The sequence below is a fragment of the Ictidomys tridecemlineatus genome, unplaced genomic scaffold (assembly GCF_052094955.1).
Source record: "Ictidomys tridecemlineatus isolate mIctTri1 unplaced genomic scaffold, mIctTri1.hap1 Scaffold_170, whole genome shotgun sequence".
Taxonomy (NCBI): domain Eukaryota; kingdom Metazoa; phylum Chordata; class Mammalia; order Rodentia; family Sciuridae; genus Ictidomys; species Ictidomys tridecemlineatus.
In genome coordinates, this window is record NW_027521478.1 from 476,502 (window position 1) to 489,983 (window position 13,482).

The window sequence follows — 13,482 nt, forward strand, 5'->3', positions numbered from 1 at the left end:
GTGAATAAGTGACTTTAGGGATCCCATGAAGCTTCTTAGGAGACACTCTGTTCAATTAATAAAAAAGATGATATGAAAAAGTGAATTAAAACAAATCAACAAATACATCATATTTATATTCACCATTTTCCTTTTTAAACATTTAGTAGTAATGCTATTGTTGTTTACTCAGGGCCAATAATAAAACTGATGGGTGAAAACAATTTAGAAAAAATAAATGTAGTTATGACTGAGGTCTAACATAAGTTTAAGTGAGTATAATAAATAATCGTGTTGTTCTAGAACTTTTTCAATTATTTTCAATCTTTGAGTTTGGTATTCTAACTGAATACCCAGAGAAAATATCTGTGATCCACTTCTATGTTCTCTAATTTTATTAACTTGACTGTTTAATTAGAGTTACTAAATCTTATTTTAAACAAAGGCTAGAATTAAAATAATAGAAGAGAAATATTGCAATTAAAACATACCAATAATGCTACAGGAGCATAAAGGAATTTGAACTCCTGTGCCACTATTAAAGACATGACAAGAGGATTAAAGTTATCTGGACTTGGGACAGACAATGAGATTCAACCAGGGTAATATTGAGGTAGTAGAAGGGAGAGCAAACAACAGGGGAAGAAAAGAAAAATGAGGAGAATATTTTTGCTGAGAAGACAGACAATCAAAAGAACATTCATTCTACTGCCTGGTGGAGATATGTGGGTAGTACCTGTTGACATCATTAGTGTGTGTTTTGGTGCAGAGGACATGTAGGATTACTGTACACAGCAGATTAGGATGACAGGTAGTGTCATGTTATAAAGTCAAATATCATTCAACACTGATGGGATGTCCAAATATGATTGCCTATCAATTCATTTTCTGAAAATTTTAAAAGTACATAGTCCATGGTTCTATCCTCACTACCTGTGGTTCTGACGCACTATAATTTCTAATGGTTAGTCAGATTGGGAAGGAACTTCTGCAACTCATCAGCAATAGAAAGCCAAGATGTTTTTGACATGGTCTTTTCTTGATAACTGTACCATCTGTGTTTCAGGAGCTGTGACATTTCCAGTTTCGATAAGTATGATCAAGACCACATTTTCAGAGTTTACTACACAGACTACCAGATGCAAAGTACTCTGACAATTACCCTGTCTCTTAAGTTGTTCACCCCCCCTTCATTGTTGCATTTTCCCTGCTTAGTTGCTCAATTACTTATTGTCTAGTCCCACTCCCACCCTCATCCACGTATGCATACTTCCAAAGAATCTCAAAGAGAGTAAAATGTGGCTGACCTTTCAATGCTTATTTTCCTACCCCCAGAACACTGCATGGTACTGGAATGGGTACTGAAAAAGTGTTGTTATAGTTTACATAAAAGGATGATATGTAAATTATGGGGGGATGTTTATGTGTGTGTGTGTGTGTGTGTGTGTGTGTGTGTGTGTGTGTGTGTGTGTAAATCTAGGCCAAAGTTCTGGGTCCCATTCTATAGAACACACAACTAAAGTTGATTTCTCTGCAAAAAATTCCTCTATGAAGATGGCCAGAAGTTATTATACATATCTGCTCTATGAAGGGATGAACAGCTTCAAAATCAACTTTTAGGGTTGGGAATGTTGCTCATTGGTAAAGCATTTGCCTGGTATATGTGAGGCACTGGATTCAATTCTCAGCACTGAATATATATAAATTATTAAAAGGGTCTCTCAACAACTAATATTAGTGTGTGATTTTATATATACAAAATTAGTTTTTAAGTCAATCAGCATTTAGTAATTTTGGATTCTGCAGGGACTTGAAAAGAAACAGTCTTGTATAAGTCTTCAAAATCTTTGAAATAATCTTTGAGAGAGCAAAGAAAAAAATGTTAATTATGAGCTTAGTACAGTTTATAATCTCATTTATAAATCAAAGTTTATAGTATGAAAGTGCATTTAAGATATTCTATTTAATATATTTATTTTAAAATGAGAAATATAGGCACCAGAAAGAAAAATGATTACAAAAGAGAGAAACAATTAATAGGACTTAGACCTTGATTATCAAGATCTAATTAAAGTAATTTTAAGTTGAAAATAAAATATTAACTAACTAAATTTTAAAATGAAACAGAATAACTCATTGTAGGCTAGAATTATAGTATTTTCTGAAATTTTAACATGGAGTCAACTTGATTGTTTTCAATAGATCTTTATCAAATAAATTTAAAATATATAAATTAGTCACTAATCATACAAAGAAAATATCAGAGAAAGTTACTTGAAATTAGAACTTGCATTGTCCTATTTATTCTTATGATAAATAAAAGTTTACTAATTCATAAAGCAATGAAAAATTTAGCATTGTGTATAAAAAAGGAATTTGGTAACCTGTGTTGTGGGATGATATTTAATTTTAAAGCTTGTTTTCTGTAGTGATAAGGATAATTTCCAAATCTTCTTTGTAATGTGCTCCATATGTCTTGTGATAAAATACTGTGCACAGAAGAGAACACTGCTGAAAATGCATTTGGTTAGTAATGTGCAACATGGGAGGCACACTGGCAACAAGAAAATGTTCTGTACACAGCATGTTAAACTTTTAAAAGACAATCTTTTTTTAAAAATACTTTTTTAGATATTGATGGACCTTTATTTTATTAATTTATTTATATGTTGTGCTGAGAATCAAACCCAGTGCCTCACACATGCTATGTAAGTGCTCTAACACTGAGCCATAACTGCAGCCCCAAAAGATCATCTTAATTAAATAAGCGGAACTTGTATTCCATCTTGCTAGGAAAGCAGCAATCTGTTATTCAATCATCCAGCAGAGAGAAATGATACAGCTGTTTCAATGTGGTCTAGTAAAAGCAACAAGTAATTGAATATATCACAGTCATTGTCTAAATATTCCATAAAATTATTATTTCTCCAAAGTTTTTGAAATGGAAAGAAAGGCATTCTCAAAAAAAAAACAGATATTTTTCTCTTTATTAAAAAAAGAGGGCATGATATTAAGAAAAAAGGGCATGATCACCAACTGAAATAAATAAGTCTCTTTAGCCCCTACAAATTATAGTTTAGGATAAAACATCTAAAAGCCTACTTTGTTATTTTGTATACATAAGTTTCTATTTTGTCTTCATTAAGCATAAGAAATCCTATCAAGGAAAAGCTTACATAACCTCAGAGGGGAAAATAGAACCCTGGAACATTATTGACCAAAATTGTAAACAAGAAAGTCTATGTAAAAGTCATGTAATTCACACATTTGAAAAAAGTTTTTTTTTTCCAATATTGATCATTAAAAACATTTTAGAAATATAATTCTTATTTGTATGAAATAAGTACTCTTTAGAACATGAGTGACAACAGCAATATTAGTCCTAGTGCATTTCACACTGGAAACAGAATACATAAAATTTCATACAAATTTGCTTTCTAGAGCAAGGTTAAAAAAGACAAGAAACTCTCTGAAAAATTCCTTGGGGAAAAGAAGCAACTGTACCAAAAACAATTGAACAGATTATGTCTACTATCCAAAGGAATCAGTTTTCCTTCAATATCTTCTCAGTTCTCTACACAGCATGAGATGTAGAAAAAGAGCAATATCTTGAAGAATGAAGCATGGAATCTACTGGGGAGGGGACCTAAAACATACTAAATATATTTGTGGCAGAATTAATTCCAACACCCAGGAGGAAGCTGATAATGTTAGAGTGAGCTGTCAAGTGAAACGGGAAATTTTTTTCCATGCATTTTCTAATGAGTTTTACTACACCCCCAGTATTTATTTTAAGACATTCTGCTTGTCAAGGTGGAACTCCTGTACTCATTTTCAGATTAGTGACTATTTTAAAAAAAAATCTTTACTCCATTATAAAATATTAATAAAATAGTCCACTTCAGTATAATTCCCTTTATCCTGAAGGCACCTCATTGATTTCTTTAAAAAGCCAACTAAAATAAAAGAGCCCACTGAAGGGTTCCACTGTTATTCATTCTTTGCTTTTGTCCTAACTTATGACTTACATGTATAAATTTATCTTGTTCTATGATCTAAATTCTTGGATGTTTCAAGTTATACAAGTTTGATGGTAAGTCTTATGGCATCTAATATGTGACTTTGACTATGACATTTAGTACATAATATTAGCTATTTCTAAAATCTGCTCTGTTTTCTATCACACTTAAGACTTTTTAAAAACCATTTTTTTCTTGCTTTAAATCATTGGAGATTAAATTCAGAAAGCATGTATCCCAATTTAGAGTAAATTAGTTTAAATCAAGGCAACTAAAATAATTTTTTAGATAAAAAGATTTAATATAATTAAATTTCCATCAAAAGCTTATTGAAGTTTGATAGGAATATTATATGTATTCTCCATTATCCAGAGTTAAATTAGCTTTACTTTGGAAGGTAAAAAACAAACATTTTAAAGTTTCTTTTCTTCAATTAACGTTGCAGATATATAAGAAATTTGGAAGGCCTTATTTAATAGTACAAGATTAAAGTAAACCATAGTATGTACTTCTAAATACATATGAAATTTAAATCAGACAATAAAAGAATACTAAATATTTTGTTAGTAGTAAGTTCTCAAATATTCTGTACAACTTTTTCTTACTTTTCAGAAAATTTAAAATGTTAAATATTTATACTGTTCAATTCCTAAGTGATGCCTCAATTTAAATGAATAGGCCATATCTCATAATCAATTTATAGCAACTAAAAATGAATATTAAACTTAAATACTACCTGTGCATTTCTCATGTTGTTCATCCGTTTGAGATTTAATTTTAAATAATTTCATAATCAAGTTATTTATAGAATTATATAACTCATTAGGAGATTTTAAATAATTAGATTTTTAATAAACCCAATTATTTAAAAGGCTGTGTCTTTAAAGTATTTCCAGTTTGTCTTAAATGGAATATTTCCACCTTAATTGAAAATTAGAATAAAATATGCAAAATGATTTTAGGAATCACATATGTGTATGCTTAGTTATTGGTGCTATTAATAATGGCAAAAAAAGAATGATGGAAAATGTTAGACTGTTTTTCATTTAGTTTTCTTTCTTTTTCAAGTCTATCATACTCTAGCAAAAAAAGCATTTATGAGTGAACTTTTTCCCCAAAAATGTGAAGTCAGGATGCTGCAGTCTGACTGGGCACAAATCACTAAGCTGCCACAAAGCACTTGTATATCAAACAGAAAGCTTTATTGCCCAAACTCCACCAGCACTCCAGGCACACTCCTCGCTTACTCTTCCAGCACTCCACAGGGCTCCCGCCCCAACTCTCTGGGAACCCCATGACAACTCAACTCCAAAGTAGTGGGTGCTCGAGGCAGCAAGAGCTGCCCTATTGCCGGAAAGGTCTAATATACAACTGAATACACAGCTTAACTAACCATCATCATCTCAATGGCTTGCTGATGGCACCTTTCAACCATTCCCTCTGGCAAAATGCCAGGTGTCATTCTGACTAGGCTGTGGCCCTCAACATCAGGATATTAAATGATGATCTTAATTGTCCAAGATTTATTTTGGTTTAAAAAATTAGAAATTATTTACCATTGCAATAGACTAGAAATATGGAAACAAGTTTTGCAATGGGAACAGCTATCCAGATACATAGTGTGTGTGTTTGTGTGTGTGTGTGTGTGTGTGTGTGTGTGTGTGTGTGTGAGAGAGAGAGAGAGAGAGAGAGAGAGAGAGAGAGAGAGAGAGAGAGAGAGATCCACCTGTCTGATATCCTGTTTCTTTTTTTTAACCTTTAAATTGTGTTCTAAAAACTCCAAATGTCCTACAAGAAGATTTTTATTTCTGTCATTTGTACTGTATGATTCTGAAGGGACAAAAGTTTACACTTAAGCAAATCAACAAAGAAGCAATATAAATACAACAAAAAGTCTTATTACATTTCAATACCACATGCAAATAAACTGCAGTTTTTCAGTTTTACATTAGGCTGTATTACTCACAACTTCATCAATCCACCAAAATATGGAAGGTAATACTTACATTTAAATTGGATAAATAAAGTAGTGAATAAAAGCCTTCATAGTTACATTCAGATAGACCATGACTGTCAACTGTGACTTATTCAGAAGCTATATATTACCTCTATTCAAATGCATCCTCAGAAAGATCCAAAAGAAACTGGCCAGTTAGGAATGCTCTAAAGGTGGTACGATATCTTTCCTGCTTGGCCTTCAATGTCAAAGTTATCATTTTTGACCAAATGTTGTACTGATCAAATATTCACTATGTATTGAATGCCTAGCTCCTATTTAAATTAAGTAAATATTGGTGACACATCTGATATAATGAGTTAATATTGATACTAGTTTTCTCTCTTTGGTTGAAATACATACAGGATTGTGATATGCACACATACATATATAGACACAAACAGGTCATTTGTTTGCATACCTAACATACATAGATTGTGCTGTAATCACTCCTTATAAATAAACCTTGGGATGGTCCAAGACTAACAAGGAACATTGCAATTTTTATTGTCAGGGTTTTTTTTTTAATTGGGAGAAATATTTTAATAGCAACTATGCTGGAAAAGAATATTTTAATACAGAAACATCATCACATATTTCACCTAAATCAAAGGGAAAATATGATTTAATTTTAAAATTTGCATTTTAAAGCAATATTTTTGGAACAATTATCCATCACTTTTTTGGCAGTTAGTCTATGTTGTTATTACAGATAAATAATAGTTTTCCAGTACTATTCTTGGTTTAATAACTGTTTTTTTGTGCATTTCTCATTAGATGTGTTTGGGGTTTTAAAATTTTTTTTAGTTGTAGTTGAACACAATACCTTTATTTATTTATTTTTATGTGGTGCTGAGGATTGGACGCAGTGCCTCACACATGCTAGGTGAGAACTCTACTGCTGAGCCACAACCCCAGCCGCTAGAAGTGTTTTAATATTGTTATTTTAGGCGAGATAATTTTTCTATTATTTTTAGCTGGCTATTGTTGGTATGAAGTAAGAATATTTATGAGTATATTGAGCTTGAATCTATGTACTTTGATAAATTCTTCTATTAATTTTGATCCTTTGTTCATTGACTTTCTTGGAATTTTGAGGTCATCATATCACTTGCAAATAATTAATATTTTTCCTCTCTTTCCCAATAGTTAACTCTCATGTTTTCTGCTGTATTATACATTAGCTAAAGTCACTCCAAATAGTTGAATTATAGCTTGCATGCATGTTTTATTGTTTGGGATATAATAGAATTTCCATTGCGTCTCACATGTATTTAACTTTTTTATATTATCATAAACAGGGTTTATCATGATAAATATTTTTCTACATAAGAGATATTGTAGTAAATATTTACCAAATATGTACAATAGTCTTTTGATTAGCCTATAATTTTTTAAATTTATTTTTTAGATGTTGATGAAACTTTATTTATTTATTTATATGTGGTACAATGCCCTACTACTGAGCCACAAATCCAGTCCCTGATTAGCCTATAATTTTAAAATTAATACTTGTAAAAATATTTTAATATCATAAAACAAAATTTCCAATAGGAAGTAACAATGAGCGTTTTTTACTATCATGAAAATTGAAAAAAATGAGACTTATGTCTGTGGCTTGAAGTTTCAGGAAAATAGGAACTACAGAAATGATAATTTTTAATTAATGATTTGAATAAAACATGAGTTTTAAAATAAATGTTTATAAATACACACTTGCATTTATTAAAATAACTTCAAAGTAAATGTGTGCTTGATTTTTATGAGTAGGACATATTTCAGGATGTTTTAAGCAGGAACAAAACCAATATTTATTTTTGGCACCAAAATGAATTGGGATCTTTGGGATTATGACACAAGAGATTCAAAAGACTGAAGTACAGAATTATTAAAATTGAAGTAGTACATGAGATATGAAGGCAAAGAACTGACTTTATCCCTGGTTATGTTTTTAACTATCTATATGTTTGTGGATTCATAATTTATTTTTCATGAACTATAATCAGTCTATATGAAATAAGAGGTAAATGACATGTTTCTAGTTTTTCATCAAGAATGTTTCTGTTTTATTTACTTTGTCCATACCCCCATGGCTATTGTCAATATTCTATCATTGAATTAAAGTATTAATAGGGGAAAAACAATAATTGTTCTCTGATATCCTTGACTAATTTGTTTTCTGGAGTGTCTACATAAGCCTTTATAGAAATGAACAGTTGGTTTATTTATATCAAATTGTGATGATTAACTGGACTATTGATTATGTAAAATATATTGGTTAAAATATAAGCAAAAATAATGGAATAAATTTCTAATACAGATCTACACATAATCAGATCAAAATGATGCTCGCTCTTAAAAATAATTTTTCAAAACATTACAAATCTCTTGACATATCATATTTCATACATTAGATTCAAGTGGGTTATGAACTCCCATTTTTACCCCAAATACAGATTGCAGAATTACATTGGTTATGCATCCACATTTTTACATAATGCCATATTAGTAACTGTTGTATAATTTTAACAAAAGAAGTCAATAAATTTATATACGTCAAGAATATCTCTAATCTGGTTGAGTATTTGAAGTTATAAGTAGATTCACACAGAAATTTCTATACACAAATTTACATACTAAAATTTCTATACATACATATATCTACATGGATACACAATATTCATGCCTGATCCTTTACTTAAAAATATCTTAGACTAGGAAGATTATCTTTCAAGTTACTAGTTTTTTTTGTTATCTTTATTCATAATAAATTTTAGTTTGGTTACTTAAGCTAATTTTTCCCTTAATAAAATTTACATCCAAGTACACACATGGACACTGGTACACTAACATATACAGGAAACAGAGAAAAAAATAATAGGATAATCCCAAGGAATCTCTAATAAATTTTTGCTATACCAATTTCAGACCCACCAATACACCTAAATTTTGAGAAATATTTTGGTAATTTTTCTAATATCTACTTTTCTGGTTGTAATTGTGCAGTTTTCTAAGGAATTGCCATACTGCTTTCCATATTGGCTGCACCAATTTGCAGTCTCACCAGCAATGTATGAATGTGCCTTTCCCCACACATCCTCTCCAATACTTATTTGTTGTTTGTATTTTTAATAGCTGCCATTCTTACTGGAGTAAGATGAAATATTAGAGTAATTTTGATATGTATTTCTCTAATTGCTAGAGATATTGAATATTTTTTCATATATTTGTTGATTGACTGTATATCATCTTTGGAGATCTGTAAAACTAAGAGAACCATAATAGCTAAAGCCATCCTTTACAAGAAGAGTGAAGCAGGTGGCATCACCATACCAGACCTTAAACTATACTACAGAGAAATAGTAACAAAAATGACATGGTATTGGAACCAAAATAGATTTGTAGACCAGTGGTACAGAATATAGGACACAGAGACAAACCTACATAATTACAGTTATCTTATGTTAGACAAAGGCACCAAAAATATTGAATAAAAGTTAGCCACTTCAACAAATGGTGCTGGGAAAACTGGAAATTCATATGCAACAAAATAAAATCAAGCCCCTATCTCTCACCATGCACAAAACTAAGCTCAAAGTACATCAAGGACCTAGAAATTAAATCAGAGACCCTGCACCTAACAGAAGGAAAAGTAGGCCCAAATATCCATCATGTTGGATTAGGCCCCAACTTTCTTAGTAAGACTCCTATAGACCAAAATTAAAATCAAGAATTAATAAATGGGATGGATTCAAACAAAAAAGCTTCTTCTCAGCAAAAGAAATAATCAGGGAAGTGAATATAGAGCCTATAGAATGGGAGATTTTTACCACTTGTGCATCAGATAGAGCACTAATCTCTAGGATATATAAAAAAGTAAAAAATCTTAACAATAATATAATGAAATAACACAATCAATAAATGGGCCAAGGAGCTGAACAAACACTTCTCAGTGTAGTTTTAATTTGCATTTTTAAACTTCTAGAGATGTTGAACTTTTTAAAACATATTTGTTTACTGATCATATTTCTTTTGTGAAATACCTGTTCAGTTCCTTAGCCCATTTATTGATTGGGTTATTTAAGTTATATTTTGTTTTCTTTTGGTACAGATGGAAAAAATTTTTCTCCCATTCTGTAGGCTCTCTGTTCATGTTCTTGACTGTCTCCTTTGCTATGAAGAATCTTTTTACTTTAATACTATCTCATTTGTTGATTCTTCATTTTGCTTCTTGTGCTTTAGGAGTCCTGTTGAGGAATTTGGTTCATACACAGATAGGATGGAGATTTGGGCCTAATTTTTCTTCTAGTAGGTGTAGGGTCTCTGGTCTAATGCCTTCATTATTGATGTACTTTGAGTTGTTCAGCTCCTAATATTATCACCTTGTTGGCTAGATTTCAACCTATGAATATTGAAAGGAGATTAATATTTGGATAATGTTAGACTCAGTTATTTCCTCCATATAGGTATACAGATGGCCAACAAGCACACTAATAGATGTTCAACATCACTAGTCATTCAGTAAATACAAAACAATACTATAGTGAGATATTTTTATAGCAATCAGGATGCTAATATAAGAAAAATTTATATCAAACTTCGCAAGTATCGAAATAGGGAACATTTTGTGCACTACTGTTAGGAAACTGCAATGTTACAGCTACTGTGAGAAAAGTATGCCATTTCCTTCCTAAAAAAGTAGGATTCTTATGAATTATGTTCTGAGTATATATAACCAAAATATTTGAAAGCAATTCTCAAGTCAATAGTAGTACATCTATGTTCATAGCAGCATTATTCACAGCAGCTAAAATATACAGATAAGCTAAATATCAATTGATGAATTTTAATAAAAATATGATATATAGTATATATACATACATATCTAAAATATGTTGCATTATATATATATATATATATACACACACAAATTCATATGTACAAAGGATAATAATCAATCTCAAAATAAGGCAGTTCTCACATATGACACAATATATGTAAATCTTGACATTATGCCAAGAGAAATGAGTCACAAAAAAGACATTTACTGTATGATTTCACTTATAAAAGTAGACAAAATAATAGACACAGAAAGCAAAATGTTTGATGCTAGGTCTGAAGTCGGGGGAAAAAGAAAAGTATTGCATAATTGAGAAAAATTTTAGTTTTTAAAATTGAAAGCAGTATAGAGGTGGATGACACTAATCGTTATATTACATTATGATTGTGTCTAATAATATTAAACTGTATACTTAGAATTGTTTAAATTGGTAGATTCTTTCATGTATTTTACAACATCAAAAAATGGGAAAAAATGTATTGCCACTCTTTTTATTAATAAATTTGACAACAATGATACACAAGTTGAGAATAGGACTACTATTGCCTACACCTACTTTAAAAAAGTATTGTTATATGCCAATTTAAAAATAACTTTTTTTTTTGGTCAGAAGAGATGGCTATCATTTGTGTGGAGCAAGTCAAGTACTAAATAACTTTGGAATGCTTTATGCCAAAAATGTGTTTAAAGATTAGAGGTGGTGAAATAAACAGATTGCCAATCATCAAATTAAAGACTATTGGAATGTTAATAGTGATTATTGGGTTACTTGATTTCAAACACTGGATAAATAAAAATCCAAGAAGCCAAATTGCTACTAAAGAACAATTTGGAATTATATTTGTCACTGGTATATAATACATATCAACTAGTTAATCTAAAACTTGATTCAATTTTCTGGTCCAATGGGGACTTAATGATTTCAATAGCATTTAGCAATATGGAAGTAATATTCCAGGTATGCCCATTCACATGATATATATATATATATATACAGTACTAATGCAGCTCTGCAAATGACTGGTTATATAATGGCCCTAGGGAAAAAAATTAAGAATGCTCTAATATAGAACTTTGGATAAAAATATATAGTTTTCCCTCAATACCTGCTGGGGACTGGTGCTTGGAACCTCAGTAGATACTGAATTCCATGAATCTTCAACTCTCTTATATAAATTGATAGTATTTGTGTATAACCTAAACAAATCCTCATTTATACTTTAAATAATCTCTAACTTACCTGTAACATCTAATATAATGGAAATGCTACATATTTACTTGTTATGCTGTATTTTTCAGGGAATATTGACAAGCAAAATTTTTACATCTTAATTACAGACACACCATTTTCTCTAACTCTTTTCAATTCTGGAGTTATGTAGGATCAACTGTATAAGTACATGCTATTCAAAATTGCTCTTTACATTGTGTTATCAGGCAAGATAGTATTTAAGAAACATGAGACATGTAGAAATGATTGGTGCAACAGCCTTAAAGAGCATTTTTCCCTATTTAGTTGAATATTTATTTACGCTACAGGAATATTATAAATGTTATTTGCTTACCTTGTTTTGCTTTGTGTTAGAAAAGGCAGGCAAGGAGTTTTTTGTTTAGATATGGGGTCTCTCTCAAAAGCTCATGTGAGATAGATAATCCAATAAAGTTCAGAGGTGATTAGATGATGAGAGTTGTAACTAAAAAACTGGCTTTACCCACTGATATAGATTAACTGGGAGGAAAGTGTTGGCAGGTAGGATGTGACTGCAGAAAGAGGTCCCAGAAGGTGTTTGTTTTGAGGTATATATTTTATCTCTGGTGAGCTGAATGCTTGTGCTTGCACTCTCTCTCTCTCTCTCTCTCTCTCTCTCTCTCTCTCTCTCTCCCTCTCTCTCTCCTGTTTCCATGTTCTGAGTTACTTTGTTACTTTCATCTGTTTTGTCCTTCTGCTGCCTCACTTGGGTCCAGAGCAATGGAATTGGCTCTCTATGAATTGAGACCTCTGAAACGTTTTTGTTCTACATTTCCTTTATCAGGTCTTTTGGTCACAGCACCAAAAATGCTAACTAAAACACAAGTTAGGGGAAAAAAGAACATAAAATTACTTGAAATGTGTTAATGAAGAAAATATATGCTATTTGTATACAAGATTGAGTACTGTTATTAGAGAAAAAGGTATAAAGATCCTTTTCATCATTTTATGTTTGTTAAATTACAACTGATGAAGAAAAGTCTATTTTTATAGAGGAATCCCAAATAATAAATGAGGAGAAGAGATAAAATTAACATATAAATTGTTTGTAACTTTAAGCAAGTACATATTCTGAAAAAAGTCACCAATAACCACTAAATATTAGATATGCTATGGTGATAAACAGTGTATTCCCATAGTGTGATATTATTACATAATAGATAAATTGCAAATTGCATATGTAATCAAGCTTGGGATCAATAATTGTAAGTCTTCTGATGTGATTCAAAATGAATTGCTTAACATTATTTACTGGTATTGAAATATTACTTTAGCTAAATTTAATTCTTTTGGTATAGGTTCTGATCTGTATGAAATTTATGAAATGAAATATTTTATAAGATATATATATATATATATATATATATATATATAATCAAAAAGTTAATGGGTAAAAAGT